This window comes from Zea mays, chromosome 7, assembly GCF_902167145.1.
Source record: "Zea mays cultivar B73 chromosome 7, Zm-B73-REFERENCE-NAM-5.0, whole genome shotgun sequence".
Classification (NCBI taxonomy): domain Eukaryota; kingdom Viridiplantae; phylum Streptophyta; class Magnoliopsida; order Poales; family Poaceae; genus Zea; species Zea mays.
In genome coordinates, this window is record NC_050102.1 from 178,234,541 (window position 1) to 178,250,115 (window position 15,575).

The window sequence follows — 15,575 nt, forward strand, 5'->3', positions numbered from 1 at the left end:
TTCTCCTGTGACAACTGCTACAGGTAAATATAATGTGTTCATCCAAAAATTTTGTTCATAGAAATCACTGCATCTTTTACAATAGTTAAATTGATTGACTAAACAGAGCAAAACGGAAAATAGCCAGTGTTTTCTAAATAGAATATATACAGAACCAGACAGAATGCAAAACGGAAAATAAGGCTATATATATCGATCGTAGCCAGGCAACAATTTTTGGATAATGGTCTTGTAGAATACGGGTGACGCCTAAGAGGGGGGGTGAATTAGGACTTCTAAAACTTTTACTAAACTAGGCCACAATTAAATCCCTAGAGCAAAACCTATGCAAGTAATCAAAACTAGAATGTGCAAACTAGGTTTTGTCTAAGTGTTGCTATCTCTACCGCAAAAGGCTAAGTTTCAATCTACACTAAATAAGTATGACTACAAGATTGAAACTTAAATGCTCAATATAAATGCGGAATGTAAAGAGCTAAGTAGAGAAGCAAACTCTCGTGGATGACGCCGGTATTTTTACCGAGGTATCCGGAACCGCGCAAGGTCCCGACTAATCCTCGTTGGTGCCCCTACGCAAAGGGAAGCCCACGCGAGGGCCAAGCACCACGGTCGAGTAACTCCGTAGAGAGCCGCGGGCCTTCTCCACGCGCAAGTGGTGCTCCGCTTCCGGCTCCTCTCGGACGCTCCCCGCCGTCTCCACTATCGAGCTTCCGGCCGAAACGCCGCGGGCCTCGTTCCCTCCGGTACACGGTGGCGGCCGTGACACAAACGCGGTTGTCACGGTCTCGCAAGACTCTCGCCCCACTCGGTACAATTACAATGGCTCGCGCAAGAGCCGAGGGGTTGTGTGGTTTGTCTAAACTCACTCAACTAACTAGGGTTCACCTAGAGCAAGCGCTAAAGCGGTCTAACTAACCTAAGCACTTCGCAAAGCACCTACGCTAATCACCGAGTGATTCTATTAAGCACTTGGGTGTATGAGCACTTAGAAATGTCTACAATATGCCTTGGTATGTTGCTTGGGCTCCCACACTTGAGAATGGCCGGTTGGAGGTGTATTTATAGCCCCCAACACAATTGTAGCCGTTGGAGAAAAGCTGCTGCTCTCTGCGGCACACCGGACAGTCCGGTGTGCACCGGACAGTCCGGTGGTGCACCGGACAGCGCACTGTAGCCTGTCCGGTGCGCCTAGCCGTTGCCTGTCTGACTCCTGTCAGAGCAGGTGACCGTTGGCGCCGCAGACTCCGGGTGCCACCTGGAACTAGCCGTTGGGCTGCAGTTTCCAGGTGCACCGGACAGTCCGGCGTGTGGGCACCGGACAGTCCGGTGTGCCACCGGACAGTCCGGTGCTCCACGCACAGACAGTCCGCAGGCAGCACACGCCTCCTTTCTTGGACTTTCTTGATCTTCTTAATGTCTTCTTTTGAGGTGTTGCTTTCCTCAATTCCTTAGTCCAAGTAGTTCTCGCATCCTGTGAACTACAAACATAAACACTAGGAAACTTGTTAGTCCACAGATTGTGTTAATCATCAAACACCAAAACTTACTTAGCCAAATGGCCCGGGGTCCATTTTCCTTACAATCTCCCCCTTTTTGGTGATTGATGACAACACAACCAAAGCAAGCAAATAATACAAGTATTTGAGTATAAATATGCAATCTACTTGTTAGGATGCATGATTGTCCCCTTAGTGTGATATTATGGACTTAAGCCTCCCCCTAACTCCATAATTCACTTACTTCCTATTTTGGACCAAATAACCAAAACCACTTGACAGGGCACTTGCAGAATTTAAAATTTTAAATTGGTGGTGTTTGGTGTTTGATACATTTTTCATTGCTTTGGTCCCTAAAATTCTCCCCCTTTGGAATCAACCACCGAAAAGGAAGACATTAAAAGTATGTAGGAAGTAAAATAAAACTTGCCCTCAAGAAATTAAAGCTCCTTTAGAACAAAAACATATGAAAGCTCCCCCTAAATGAGTGTTCTCTTTTAGAAAGAAATTTCTCCCCTTTTTAGAGACGAAGAAATACTCCCCCTGATAGAGATCTTCTACTTAGGAAAAAGCATGTGAAAATTAGAGAGGTGCAAGACATGATTTGAAAAGACTAACTTCCCTTATGCATAGGTAACAGAATATGATTGAACCACTTATGCATTTATAGCAACAAGGAAGTATAAGATGTGAAATTGTAGTCTAACCAAATTTCGGAGAAGACGTGTAAATGATGTAAAATTACAGTTCTTGGAGATATGCAGTGGAAGATTGTTGTCTTTCTCCGGGGACTTCATTTTTCTTACAATGAGACTATCACATGAAATAGACTTGAAAAAGTGTTAGTCTCAAAGTCTTAGATTATAGAGTAATCTCCCCCTAAAAGTGTGCATACAAGTTTTTGAATACTTGTAGGAGACATGCACTTTGATTTGATATCAAGAGGGGTAGGTTATCCATAATCCGAGCTTTGGCACATATAAGTTAAATGATACAACTTGTAGAAATCAAAATTTTCAATTGATGCATCATTTACTATGGAGTGATATAGAAGCTATGTGTCGTGCTTAAATAAATATTTTAAGCCATGTAGGTTTGCTTAAGTGTATGAATTTAAAACAAGCAATCCTACCATATGATTCACCTAGTATGCATAATTTAAAACAAAGGTAAATAACAAATGTAATACTAGGCAAGAAAGGTAAACTAGATACAAGGTAAATAGATACGCATATCTAAAAACAAGAGATACAATAAATCTAGTTACCTTAGTCATGGGTGGGAAATTTGGGTCCAAAATTTTCACTAACCCACTTGGCAATAAACTTGATCCAATATGATGTATCCCATGATATACATCCCAACTTTGCCAAGTCTCCAAATATCCCGCAGACCTTCGGTCTACTCACTTCCCTTTCGGGATCCAAACCTTCTTGGTGCTTTTTATGGTTGAAATTATTTCCTTTGGCACCCAGATGCGTTTGGCCCCCTTTCCTTTGTTGGCTTGCTTGTTGGCCTTGATTGCTATCACCTTTCCATTCTTTTTCTTCTTGATCAAATATGGTGTAGCATCCTTTTTGTTCACCTTTTTGATGTAGGTGTTGGAGATTTTGCTTGATGGCTTTTGCTTGAGCTTTTGCCTTTGTTTATCCCCGGTCATCGCCTTGCATTGGAAAGACTTGTGGCCTTCCTTGTGGCACAGCCTACAAATCACAGTTTCTCCCTCTACAGGCTTGTTCACTCCCGCAGTGGTGTTATCCTGTGGAGGTCGGATTTGTTTGGCTTTGCCTTTCTTGTCATACAAAGCCTTGCCAAGACGAGCCACTTCTTGCTTTAATTGTTCATTTTCCTTTGCAACCTCATCAGAACATGTCTCTACAACAATATTCTCAACAACAACTTGGTTGCAGGGGTTAGAATCATCAATTAAATCAAAGCAGGAAGTAGAAGCATCTTTCTTAATTATTTCAGGAATTTCAACTAAAGATGCTGCTGGGGTGCTACCAATGTTTTCTAGCTTAGTAGTTAGCTCATTATTGTGTATGCTAAGAATTTCCATTTTCTCTAGCAAATTTTCAATAGTTTCTTGGGAGCTAGCTAACTTAGCCTTAAGTCTTTCATTCTTTTTAATAAGGCTATCATCGGTAGCAGTGGATGGAGCACTAGATTCCAATAGCTCAATTTTAGTTGATAGCTCACTATTTAAGTTTGCAAAAGTTTCAAATTTTTCTAGCAAACCTTTGTAATCATTTTGAGAGCTAACCAACTTGTTTTTCAAAGTTTTAAGTTGAGCTTTTTGCTTAGTGCAAACATCCTGGAAAAATTCTACGGCTTCCGCAAGCTCATCTAGAGAGGCTTTTCCCTCACCTTCATCATCACTACTACTTTCATCACTAGAGGATGGAGTGCTTTTGTTACCTCTTGCCATAAGGCATTTGTGTGATGACCGTGATGATCGTGACGAGGACCGGTGGCTGCGCGTCCTTGGAGGTTCATCTTCACTTGAAGAATCATCCCACGTTCTAACACTTGTTAGCGCCTTGCCTTTGCTCCTCTCCTTTTTGGGTTTGGCCATATTTGGACAGTTGTCCCTGAAGTGGCCCTTCTCCCCACATGCGAAGCATCCTCTCTTCCTTTGCTTTTTCCTGTCAATGTTAAAGAGAAGATCCTCGACCTGCAGGGGCACACCCATTAGATTAATCTTGCGGATCATCCCCATTACCTTTCCGACGCGTCGGATTGTCTCTTCGTCCTCGGAGGATGATGTGCATGGTTGATTATCTTCATCATCATCACTTCCTTCTTCTTCCTCTTCTTCACTTGAGGAACTTGGAGTGGGAGCCTTATTTTTGCCCTTCCTTTCATCACATGCAAAAGCATATGGCCTTGAGGAAGTTGGCTCCTCTCCCCGACTCATTTTTCGCGACATCTCAAAAGCCGCGATTTTCCCAATCACAATGGTCGGGGTTATGTTGCTCAAGTCCTCCATGTTGTGAAGGATGGTGATGATGCTCCCATATCTTTGTTGTGGTAGCAGGGAGATAATCTTCCTCACAATGTCCGCATCACCTAGCTTATTAATGCCAATAGAGTTGAGCTCATTGATTATTAGATTCAAACGAGAATACATGTCTCTAACAAGCTCATCATCTTTCATAGCAAAAGAATTATACTCATTTAAGACTAGGCAATGTTTTTGCTCACGGACATTGGATGTGCCGTCATGGAGCTCATGCAATTTTAGCCAAATCTCATTAGCAGTTTTCAAGGTAAATACTTGATTAAAAATATCCATGCTAAGAGATTCATACAAGCAATTTTTGGCTCTAGCATTTAAATGAATTTCTTTTTCCTCACTCGTGGTGGGTTTCTCGGGATTCTTGAGGGGTTTCATCCCGTCACGAGTGACTCTCCAAACACCTAGATCAACAGCCTCTAGGTAACAAGCCATTCTAGCACTATAATATGGGAAGTTAGTGCCGTCGAAGTGTGGTGGCCTATGGGTATCCATCCCTTCCTCTAAAAAGCGTCGGCTCTTTTAGCGGTGAAGCTAAAGCGTTTCAAATGAGCCAAACCTGCCTCTGATACCAATTGTAGAATACGGGTGACGCCTAAGAGGGGGGGTGAATTAGGACTTCTAAAACTTTTACTAAACTAGGCCACAATTAAATCCCTAGAGCAAAACCTATGCAAGTAATCAAAACTAGAATGTGCAAACTAGGTTTTGTCTAAGTGTTGCTATCTCTACCGCAAAAGGCTAAGTTTCAATCTACACTAAATAAGTATGACTACAAGATTGAAACTTAAATGCTCAATATAAATGCGGAATGTAAAGAGCTAAGTAGAGAAGCAAACTCTCGTGGATGACGCCGGTATTTTTACCGAGGTATCCGGAACCGCGCAAGGTCCCGACTAATCCTCGTTGGTGCCCCTACGCAAAGGGAAGCCCACGCGAGGGCCAAGCACCACGGTCGAGTAACTCCGTAGAGAGCCGCGGGCCTTCTCCACGCGCAAGTGGTGCTCCGCTTCCGGCTCCTCTCGGACGCTCCCCGCCGTCTCCACTATCGAGCTTCCGGCCGAAACGCCGCGGGCCTCGTTCCCTCCGGTACACGGTGGCGGCCGTGACACAAACGCGGTTGTCACGGTCTCGCAAGACTCTCGCCCCACTCGGTACAATTACAATGGCTCGCGCAAGAGCCGAGGGGTTGTGTGGTTTGTCTAAACTCACTCAACTAACTAGGGTTCACCTAGAGCAAGCGCTAAAGCGGTCTAACTAACCTAAGCACTTCGCAAAGCACCTACGCTAATCACCGAGTGATTCTATTAAGCACTTGGGTGTATGAGCACTTAGAAATGTCTACAATATGCCTTGGTATGTTGCTTGGGCTCCCACACTTGAGAATGGCCGGTTGGAGGTGTATTTATAGCCCCCAACACAATTGTAGCCGTTGGAGAAAAGCTGCTGCTCTCTGCGGCACACCGGACAGTCCGGTGTGCACCGGACAGTCCGGTGGTGCACCGGACAGCGCACTGTAGCCTGTCCGGTGCGCCTAGCCGTTGCCTGTCTGACTCCTGTCAGAGCAGGTGACCATTGGCGCCGCAGACTCCGGGTGCCACCTGGAACTAGCCGTTGGGCTGCAGTTTCCAGGTGCACCGGACAGTCCGGCGTGTGGGCACCGGACAGTCCGGTGTGCCACCGGACAGTCCGGTGCTCCACGCACAGACAGTCCGCAGGCAGCACACGCCTCCTTTCTTGGACTTTCTTGATCTTCTTAATGTCTTCTTTTGAGGTGTTGCTTTCCTCAATTCCTTAGTCCAAGTAGTTCTCGCATCCTGTGAACTACAAACATAAACACTAGGAAACTTGTTAGTCCACAGATTGTGTTAATCATCAAACACCAAAACTTACTTAGCCAAATGGCCCGGGGTCCATTTTCCTTACAGGTCTCACAAAATCACTGGCTAAACAGAGCATAGGTATGATCAGGGCCCAATAAAAACATTGTAGCTTTAGTGCTCTACATGAAAAAACAAAATATTCAGACACAATGATCTACATAATGGAAAACTTTAGTGTCCAACATAACAAACATGCGAAATACACGTCATGGTTGAGAATAGAACCATCTGGACAACTTGGTGGTGCACATTGTGACCAATATTTAAGTAGTTTCAGTTAAAAGAGCAAAATAAAACAAGGAAAATGGCATAAAAATACTTGAGGACAATGTTTTAAGAAAAAATGGAAATGAATTCAGTTGGGTGCAATACCTGGAATATTTTGGCAGATGCACAGTGCTCGAACTGATCGACCATGATGTCCATGGCTCCCATTTGTGATAAAGAAATTGAAAATGGAACATAGCCCCCAAATAAAATGTGTATGAAGCATGGGCAATTTTACATATATTTCTCGGTGATGGTGTTCATGTAAGGAGGGTCCTTGTGAGGTCCAACCAACTGCCTGATGATTGAACTGGTGAAAGCCATAATTGAGAAAGGGGAAGCGTAGTCAATACATACATCACATACAGGTCATTGATCCAACACTGAAGCAAAGCGGTTAATAAGAAACGAAATTCTCACTTGTAAACCATGAGGGTAGCGACGTGGCGGGAGTTGATGTCCAGGAGCCCCGTGTTCTTGTCTGACAGGTCCTCGAAGACTTTCTTGAAGATCCTTTCAACATCAGACTTGCCTGCAAAGTGAACACATTGTTAGGATGGACAAACTCGATGCGATGATATTCCATTTCTCATGAGCAGATCAGAGAAGAGAAACGAAAAGGTTGCAGAAATAGCGATAGTGAGATATGCGTGTGCAAGGCATAGAGGCATGGTTTACCGCGTGCTCTATCCCACGTGTGGCCAAATAAGTTAGACTTCTTGGGTGAGGACGAGAACATCGCTGTGAGCGCGACTGTGCAGGCATGGGAGTCGTGGGCTACACGGGAGGAAAGAGTGTGTAGTGTCGCTGGCCACCCCTCACCAGTGAGGCGGCGAGCATGGTCCGCGAGACCACATTCCTGCTAGGCATTTCGCCGAGCACCTGCAGCACCAACTCAAGTCGGCTGGTCTTGGCGTACACGAACAACGGAGAGGAAGGCGTTGCTAGCTCGCGAGGGTGAAGGCGTCGTGGAGCTTGAGGAAGGTGAGGCATCGTGGCCAACCAGTTCAGGACGACCTCCTTCACCACAGCACACGACGTCGTCATGTCCGCGCGGTGCCTCTATATGCTCGCGGCGATGGCGCTGAATCTGCGTGTTGGATGTGGTGCGGGGGCAGGGAAGGATGGGGCGAGGGTATGGCGGCGCATGGCAGCGGGGCCAGGGTGAATGCGTGTCGGGGCGAGGGCGAGGGCGAGGGCGTGGGCGTGGGCACGGGATGGCGGATCTGCTCAATCTCAAGCCTCCATTACCGCGGCGGAGGGGTTTGACGAAGGCGAACGGGGTGGGGGCTGGAGATCGCGCGGCGGGCCGAGGGCACTGTTGCGGTGTCTACGGGCGCGAGATCTCAGCGCGGGAGCGGGGACGCGTGGGCGGGGGCATGGTGGGGAGAGACTGGGACCTTCCATTGACGGCGGGGCGAGGCGGAGGTGGCGGACCTCCCACTGACTCGAGCGCGGTAATGGGGAGAGGAGTAACGGGGAGAGGAACGGTGCGCGCGCAGATCGCGGTCCTTCCATGGGAGAGTGGACGCGGCTGGACAGCGAGAGAGACGGCGCGCGGAGATCGCGGTGGAGAGCGCAGTTGGAAGGTTTTGCGCGGGCGTGCGTCGCGGAGAGGATGTCGGCGGTGGCAGAACCGTGCACCACAAATTGTGTACGTCTACACTAACGTCTTATATAGTAGTATATATATATATATGGAAAGAAGTCGTGATTAAACATAGATACGAAAACATCAATCATGCATGCAACAAATCCTAATTAAGGAATATATAAACATACATGTCCTACAGAGAGGAAACACGGAATAAAAAGAAGAAAACACAATAATCAGGCAAAGAGAACGTGCATGCACCAGATCCTAATTAAGGAAACGCCAATCATGCATGCAACAGATCCTAATTAAAGAATATAATAGGTGTACGCCCGTAACCTTGCTATAGAATCAACATGTAATGATAAGATGCATTGAGACGTAGAATCACTATTTGTCATTCTATGCTCTCGTTATCAAATGTTAGTGCATAATGATTACATGGAGATAAAGAATACATAATTTATCATGCACCTCAATATCTCACATTATTTGATGAGAAAAGATAAATCATAACCGTACATATTGAAATCAATAAACATGACACATAGGAAAAAGTTAATATCTATAATCATCGGTCCTAAAAGGCAATCGCAAGCTCGTGTAAACAAGCAGCTCAATATGAAGCTAGTGTCATGACCAATATGACACTCATATAGGATGTCCTTTTTCTCGTGCACTGCTAATTAGATGAGTGTTTTGTACTGCCATAACAAAACTGCACACAAATTTCAGTTGATTAGACGCACTTCAGCTTTAATAATTCCGAGGGGCGGGCAGGGTCCTCCCCCTAACGTTGCACAATCTTCAGTAGTACTTCCCATTAGTTCTCGAAATCACTGGAGGTCATATGTAGACAAGCCTTCTCAACTAATTCTTTTTTTCAAATACATCTCTTGATTGCCTAATGTTAACTGTCTAAATTGATGTTCTTTTCTTTGAGACACAGATAATTAATTAAGCCATTTGAAGTGTACAAAGACAACACCAAACAGATGAAACATAAAGAAGATTTGGTGCAAAATGCTAGCAAGCCCACCTGACCCTCTCGAGGTTGTCGAGCTCCAGTGCACCAGTGCAGTTGTCTTCATCCTCTCCCCCTCTTCCCCAATCGACCCCTCCAACTCCACCAACCACCTCCTGAAAGCTAGCACCCACGCCTATAAAATACATGTATTCAAGCAGTATGAAAAATAAGATGATTTTCCCCTACAAACCATAGCTAATTTGTGCATATAAAATACATTTTCAGTCTACATATCTTTATTTTAATGCAAACCTCGATCATCAATCGAACATCAACGAACATTCGCTGGACCTGAATTTTAGACCAAAATATTAAATTAAAGAAGAAATATGCTGATTTATTGACTATAGAAGCATTAAATCCAAATAGTAGAGGAGCAATCACTAAAATTGTGTATATGGAATACTAATGAGTAGTGCTTCGGAGCAAACAACTAAAGCCATTATAGACGTTATATGAAGAACCAAAACTAAAAAAAATCTATGTTGTGCAATGAAATAAAAAAATCTACAGATGCTCATGAAAACAGAAATGATGTTATGGCAAAAAAAACCTAATGTTGCCACCAACCTCGTAGGTGCAATATATTGTGATATCTCAATAGGTAGGTTCATACATTTCTCCCTGTTTTTGTTAAAGGTTGTAAATGCATGCCCAGTCTCATCATAAACATGACATGGCTCATAAAGTAAATCACCATTGAAACTTTGGACATAAATTCCAAGGGTCCAAAGCTCATTCTTTATTTTGTTGTCAACCACAATTGTTAAAAAATGCTTACTGACTTCTAATAAGTTAAAATTAGGAAAGACTTACAGTAGCATATTGTTTGCATTTTTTTCTACATCACTTGCTTACTTTGCTTATGAATTTTGACCTTATATATAGCCCATGTGAAATTGAGATGTATTCTCATCTTGGACTGCATAAAGAGTACAAGACAGAAAAAAAAAGATGAAGCATGTTATAGCTGTACATTATATCTACGAAACCTGATGTAAACCTGATTGTAGTTGCCAATAAAGCTACAGATTGTGTTTGAAAACTGTTGTTGAATGCAACCAGTAGCAGATTTCCTCAATGCATTATGCTATGGAACCCAATAATTGTTGGTGAATGCATTATGTGTGAGAACTTTGGTATCATTGAAAAGGGTGGTGCATCAGAACTTGCTCCTGCAGGTGTCTCATTCCCTGATGCAGCTGCCTTGGCTTCCTACTAAGGATAGAGCCCTCATTTAGTAGTTTTGATGGTTATATAGATCATCTTGGCACACATCTGCATGGCCATAGTATAATCTCCAGCAGTCGTCAGTCTGTTTTTCACAGCACTTGGCCATTGTATAATCTTCAGAATTCGTGTGTACCACAACCTTGTTACATTCAGTCCAGAACAATGAATCTAATGCTGATTCAGTCTAGAAAACTTAGTCAAATTGTGTGAGTCAGATTGTGTGAACTGAAAACTAAATCAGATTGTGAATTGTCAATTATTGTATGAACTTTATCAAAGAGTCGAACTAAAAACAGTTCGTGTTAGGAAATGAGCTAGGTTCATATGATGCCTAGTAAGTCAATAGAATGCATTACTTCTACTATCTTAAGTGTGCATCTGTTATGAACATGCTAATACATGTGTTTTGACTGTCAAAGAAAAATCACTTCAATCTAAACAAAGCTACTACCATGCTATAAAGATTGCCATGAAATACATTGCTATAATCACACAGACAACAATAACCACGAACTTCTTGAGACATCTATCTAAGTTATTCTTCAGGATCAATAGGTCTACATGCCATAGTATCCTTTTGAAAAGTGTACGATCAAATGTTAGTTTGTGTATTTTAACGGCACATAGATTATCATTTGATAAAATGTTAATACACAATATGTTTACATATAGGGAAGATATTGTACTGCTTTTGGATGGAACAGAACAGTCCAGAGCCATAATTTTAGGCAAAAGACAGACTGTTGACTAAATCAATTCAAGTAAATAAAGGACATATACACTTATGCAGAGATGATACTTCAATTCTAACAGTTTGGTGGGGCGCGGAATACCCGGCGACGAGCTTGGTGGCGGGTGAACTCGGGGGCGGGGTTGGTGGGGGCGCAGGCTCGGGGGTGGGATACCCGACGGCGATGGCTGGATTTCCAAGACCTTTGAAATCTCCTCGGGCAGGATCACGCTGTGTAAGGAACAAAAGTGATCAAAGAAAAGCATAGCTATAGAAGATGGTGTTACGAAGAAAAACACCCTCTTAAGTCAATTGGTCTAGTAGCAGTTATTTTCTTAAGTCAATTGGTCTAGTATTTTTACAGGAACCAAAGAAATAAAATAAGAATTAATGATGTGTACATTTTACAATGCAACTATGCAAGTAACAATGTATTAAGCAACATAGTAAGCTAGCTCCCACACATATAACAGGAATAGGATTTGAAAGGCAGCAGAAACACAACAAAAACTAATTTTCTAATGAAAGGGTTCTATACTGGTGCATCTCGCACATCAATAAAATATACAATTATGGAAAGCCAAAGGCAATTACAACTCAAACTCGAAAGATTTAGTTGTTAGGTGACTACTGGCAACAACAATATGCAGTTTAAATAATGCACAGCCAGCTTTACGAGGCTTTTTATTAATATCTGGACACCAATTGTCGTAAAGACCCATATGTCACCAAATGGCCTCAGACCGTCCTAGATATGCAGTTTAAATAAAACACAGCCACTGTTGGGTGACTACTGGCAACAACAATATGCAGTTTAAATAAAACACAGCCACTGTCATCAGGCTCCAATCCACATGTGAAGAAAATGAATAAACTGCCTAGGCATATTCAAAGCACCACAGGGAAATAATCATAACGCATATCCTATGGAAATTCATAGTAATCTAATGATATGAAACTGAAACATGGTAAAACAGATAGAATATAGATGTGTGGAACAAAAGCCTCATAAAGCCAGACAACTGTCTTCACAAGTAAAACTGACGGTAATTCCAAATGTATAGCTAATCATCACAGGCTCAACTGTGAGCACACTACTTTATAATTTTGAACTGCAATGATTTAAGAGTTCATGGACCAAAAAAAGCAAGCATCAACAAAAAAAAGTGCCAACAAGGCTGATGGTACAAAATCTGCCAGCAATTGCAATTCAATTAATTATGAAATCAGGAGAGGGAACTTTTGGCACATCATTACAACACAACCCAGAAATTGGTCAATCTCTTCTATAGAGTTGCAATTGCCTTTGGCTTTCGGTAGTGTTAATTTTAAATTAATTCGACAACATATACTTCTTGCAAAATCACAAGAACAGATTAACAATATGGTCATGCATTTTGTATTCTTACTTTTCCAAAACTGGAATCTAATATGTATCAAGTTAACCCTAAATGCATAGAGGACTAATCGAGCCAACACAGTTAGGTTGAAGGCTTTGATTCTAGTTGGATAACCATGTTGATTTCCAAATCGAGGATGAATGGAGCAAGATCCATACCTCTGGATAATTGAACTCTAGAAATCACCTCGTATCTACCATGGGGAAGCCTTGCCGCTTGGACTGTGTCCCGCTGGTCGTCCCTCTCGCTACGATTGGGGATGCCGGTCTCCTGAGTCCACGGTGAGGTCTACTGCCGAGCTCCGCCATAGCGCTTCCACCGAGCGATGAACCGAACGAACGCAGTAAGAAAGGTATGTGTACTGGGTGAGTAAACTATAGCAGAAATCACCTAAATTTGGGAAAACAAGTCTTCTGTATAAGTAACCATTTACTACAGTTAGCAAATTATGAAACCAAATGATGATTTCTGCCTAGTAATGGTAATGATAAATTCTGTACAGGAAATAATACACTTACGAAGTGTTGAAGAAAGCACTGCTCCTGAAACCAAATGAAGATTTATGCCTAGTAATGGTTATGAAAAAATATGGATAGGAAATAATCTACTTACGAAGTGTTGAAGCAAGCCTTGCTCCAATGGCAAGATAAACGAAGTTCATTATCGCCTGGGAATAGGAAACATGACATTGTTCAGTAAGAAAAAGAAAACAAAGCCACCTACGGATGCACGGGGCAGAATATGCTGTGCGGTGGGAAGGGCGGGGGCATGGTGAGTACTGTGGACGCCCACAGTAGGCTCATATAGAATAGTAGTGGATATAAACAGAGGACTATGTGAGAAAACTATAACAAAGTCATATTTGGGGTGAATATGAGAACCGGAAAATTAAGTACCAAATTATTCTTGTTGGTCCGCTTAAATTTAACTGTAGTCTTTTTTGGTACATCTAGACTGTGAGCTAAATGTGTTGGGGAGCTCTAGTGTGAGCTAAATTTCACCAAAAAGGTATTAAATATAGTATGCTTGGTCACATTGTGTACATACGGATAACTTTCCAGTGATGTTAGAGTAAACCAATTTAGAGCTCGTAAGCAAAGCCTCTATGCAAGGTTCAAGGTTCACACTTTATGTACGAATGGCGTTTTGGGGTGGATACTGAAACCAAGAAACAATGGATTTGTACAGCTGTGTTGAGGCATGTAAAAAAGTCATTACCTATGTGCCAACCTACTAATAGGAACAAAATGCTAAGATATACGTGAATGCTTGTTACGTTCAGGGGAGGGCCCAGGAACTGGTCGTCAACCCCGTTGTTGTAGGAACCTTCGATGTCGTTGTTCCAAGGGGGGAGAGGGGAGGATGTCGTTGTTGCAAGGGGGGAGAGGGGAGTGATGGGCGGCACCTTCTGGTTGACGCCGAGGGGCCGCGCCGAGATTTATTCTCTTAATCAAGAAAACGAGCTCACCTGTAGAAATTCTCGTGACCCAAGTAACGTACTGATGCTAGTAAAAATGTTAGCAAAAAGACAACGAACGAGTAGGTACATCTTGTGTTCCTGCATCCTGAAACTTGTGAGCCATGTCTTGAAACTGCAGCATACCAAGCAGTTGTTACTTAAGAGCTCCTCAATCTTCTTCAAAACGCGTACACTTTACATTTTAGGCTTCAGTTGTGTATCAAGCAAAACATTGCACAGTACAGTACAAGGGGGTTTGGAGATGTAGGACCGTGAGCGATACACATCTGGGCCACAGTAAAAATGGTGTTTCACAATGCATTCAGCCACAAAAAATAGAACTGTACTATAGAAAGCTTGCTATTCAATTAACTGGCTTATAAAAAATTTAAGAATATAGCTTAAGTTCTTCTGGTGCAGGTAATGACTGCACCTCCATGATCTGGAATTCTGGATAGCATTCCTCGCTGAATTGAAACCTGGATTCTTGATGGGGGGCAACAATAAACAAATGCATCCACCTAAACTTTAGTGAACGCAAGCCCCTCCACAAGTACAACAACAGCAACAAATTGTTGTTCATAGCAAAACTACCCAAACATCACTCACCAAGTGGAGACACGCTGACAACAAGGTTTCTTCGCTCCTCTCGACAAGTTTAGACCCCTCTACAAATGGATCACGAGACCATATTAAAAAGGCATTAATCAGAGATAAGAGCTCTTCCAGGAAGCGAGGCATTCTTACAAACTCATACCGTGCGAGTTTGAGAACAACTTCTTGTGTGACTTTCGCTTCCAATCAAATAGATTGGGGAACAAGGAACGCGAACTTGTCCGTGCCGACGACGCTCCGCCGCCGCCGCCGCCACTGGAGGACCGACAAACTAGTGGATCCGCTCATCCGGCAACACGCGGGGGCACCCACTGAGACGATCCTGTAGATGCTGACGGGGTCCTTCTCCTGTTGGTGCTGCCTCGGCGGGGCCGGCTCGGGTGTTCACGAAAGCGGCAGTGGGGTCCTTCTCCTCCTGTTGGTGCTCACCAATGCGCGGGTGTGGGGAGGACGCCAACTGTCCCCCGTGTGGACGGGTGGGGGTGGGCACCGCACGGGTATTTAATAAATGAAACATTGCATCTAAAATATTACATTAACATTTCTTGCCTAAAGTTAATGTGTCTCATGAAGTGTATGTCATGTCCTCGCATCAAACAATATGCTCCACATGAATCGGTGGCAGACATCAGTTGTGCGTTGTAGAATCTGATCGCACAGTTTCTTTGGTTCTGGTGTATAAAGTAAACTGCACAATAGATTTAAACTAAAATCACCACATATTTTTATATGCACAATTTAAATTCAAGCTTAAATTGTTCAAATTTCGAGGATATACTCAGTCAGACTGTAAGAAGAATGTTAAAACATGACCCCACCCCCCAAAAAGCGATGGCAGTGCCAGGATTTTGTTGG

The 15,575-nt window shown here is 43.2% G+C and overlaps 2 non-coding genes across 3 annotated transcripts; both read right to left on the reverse strand.

The window, feature by feature from the left end:
* Nucleotides 1-8,704: 8,704 nt before the first annotated feature.
* On the reverse strand, nucleotides 8,705-13,399 carry LOC103633488 (uncharacterized). 2 transcript variants are annotated; one of them, XR_002263694.2, is made up of 3 exons: nucleotides 13,259-13,399; nucleotides 12,805-12,958; nucleotides 8,705-11,477 (listed from the first exon to the last, which is right to left on the reverse strand). It is a non-coding gene; the product is annotated as an uncharacterized protein (transcript). The 2 variants fall into 2 exon arrangements; XR_002263691.2 differs by having other exon boundaries at nucleotides 12,805-13,399.
* Nucleotides 12,245-12,327, reverse strand: LOC111589851 (small nucleolar RNA snoR77Y). The gene has a single exon (XR_004851683.1). It is a non-coding gene; the product is annotated as a small nucleolar RNA snoR77Y (small nucleolar RNA).
* Nucleotides 13,400-15,575: the final 2,176 nt, after the last annotated feature.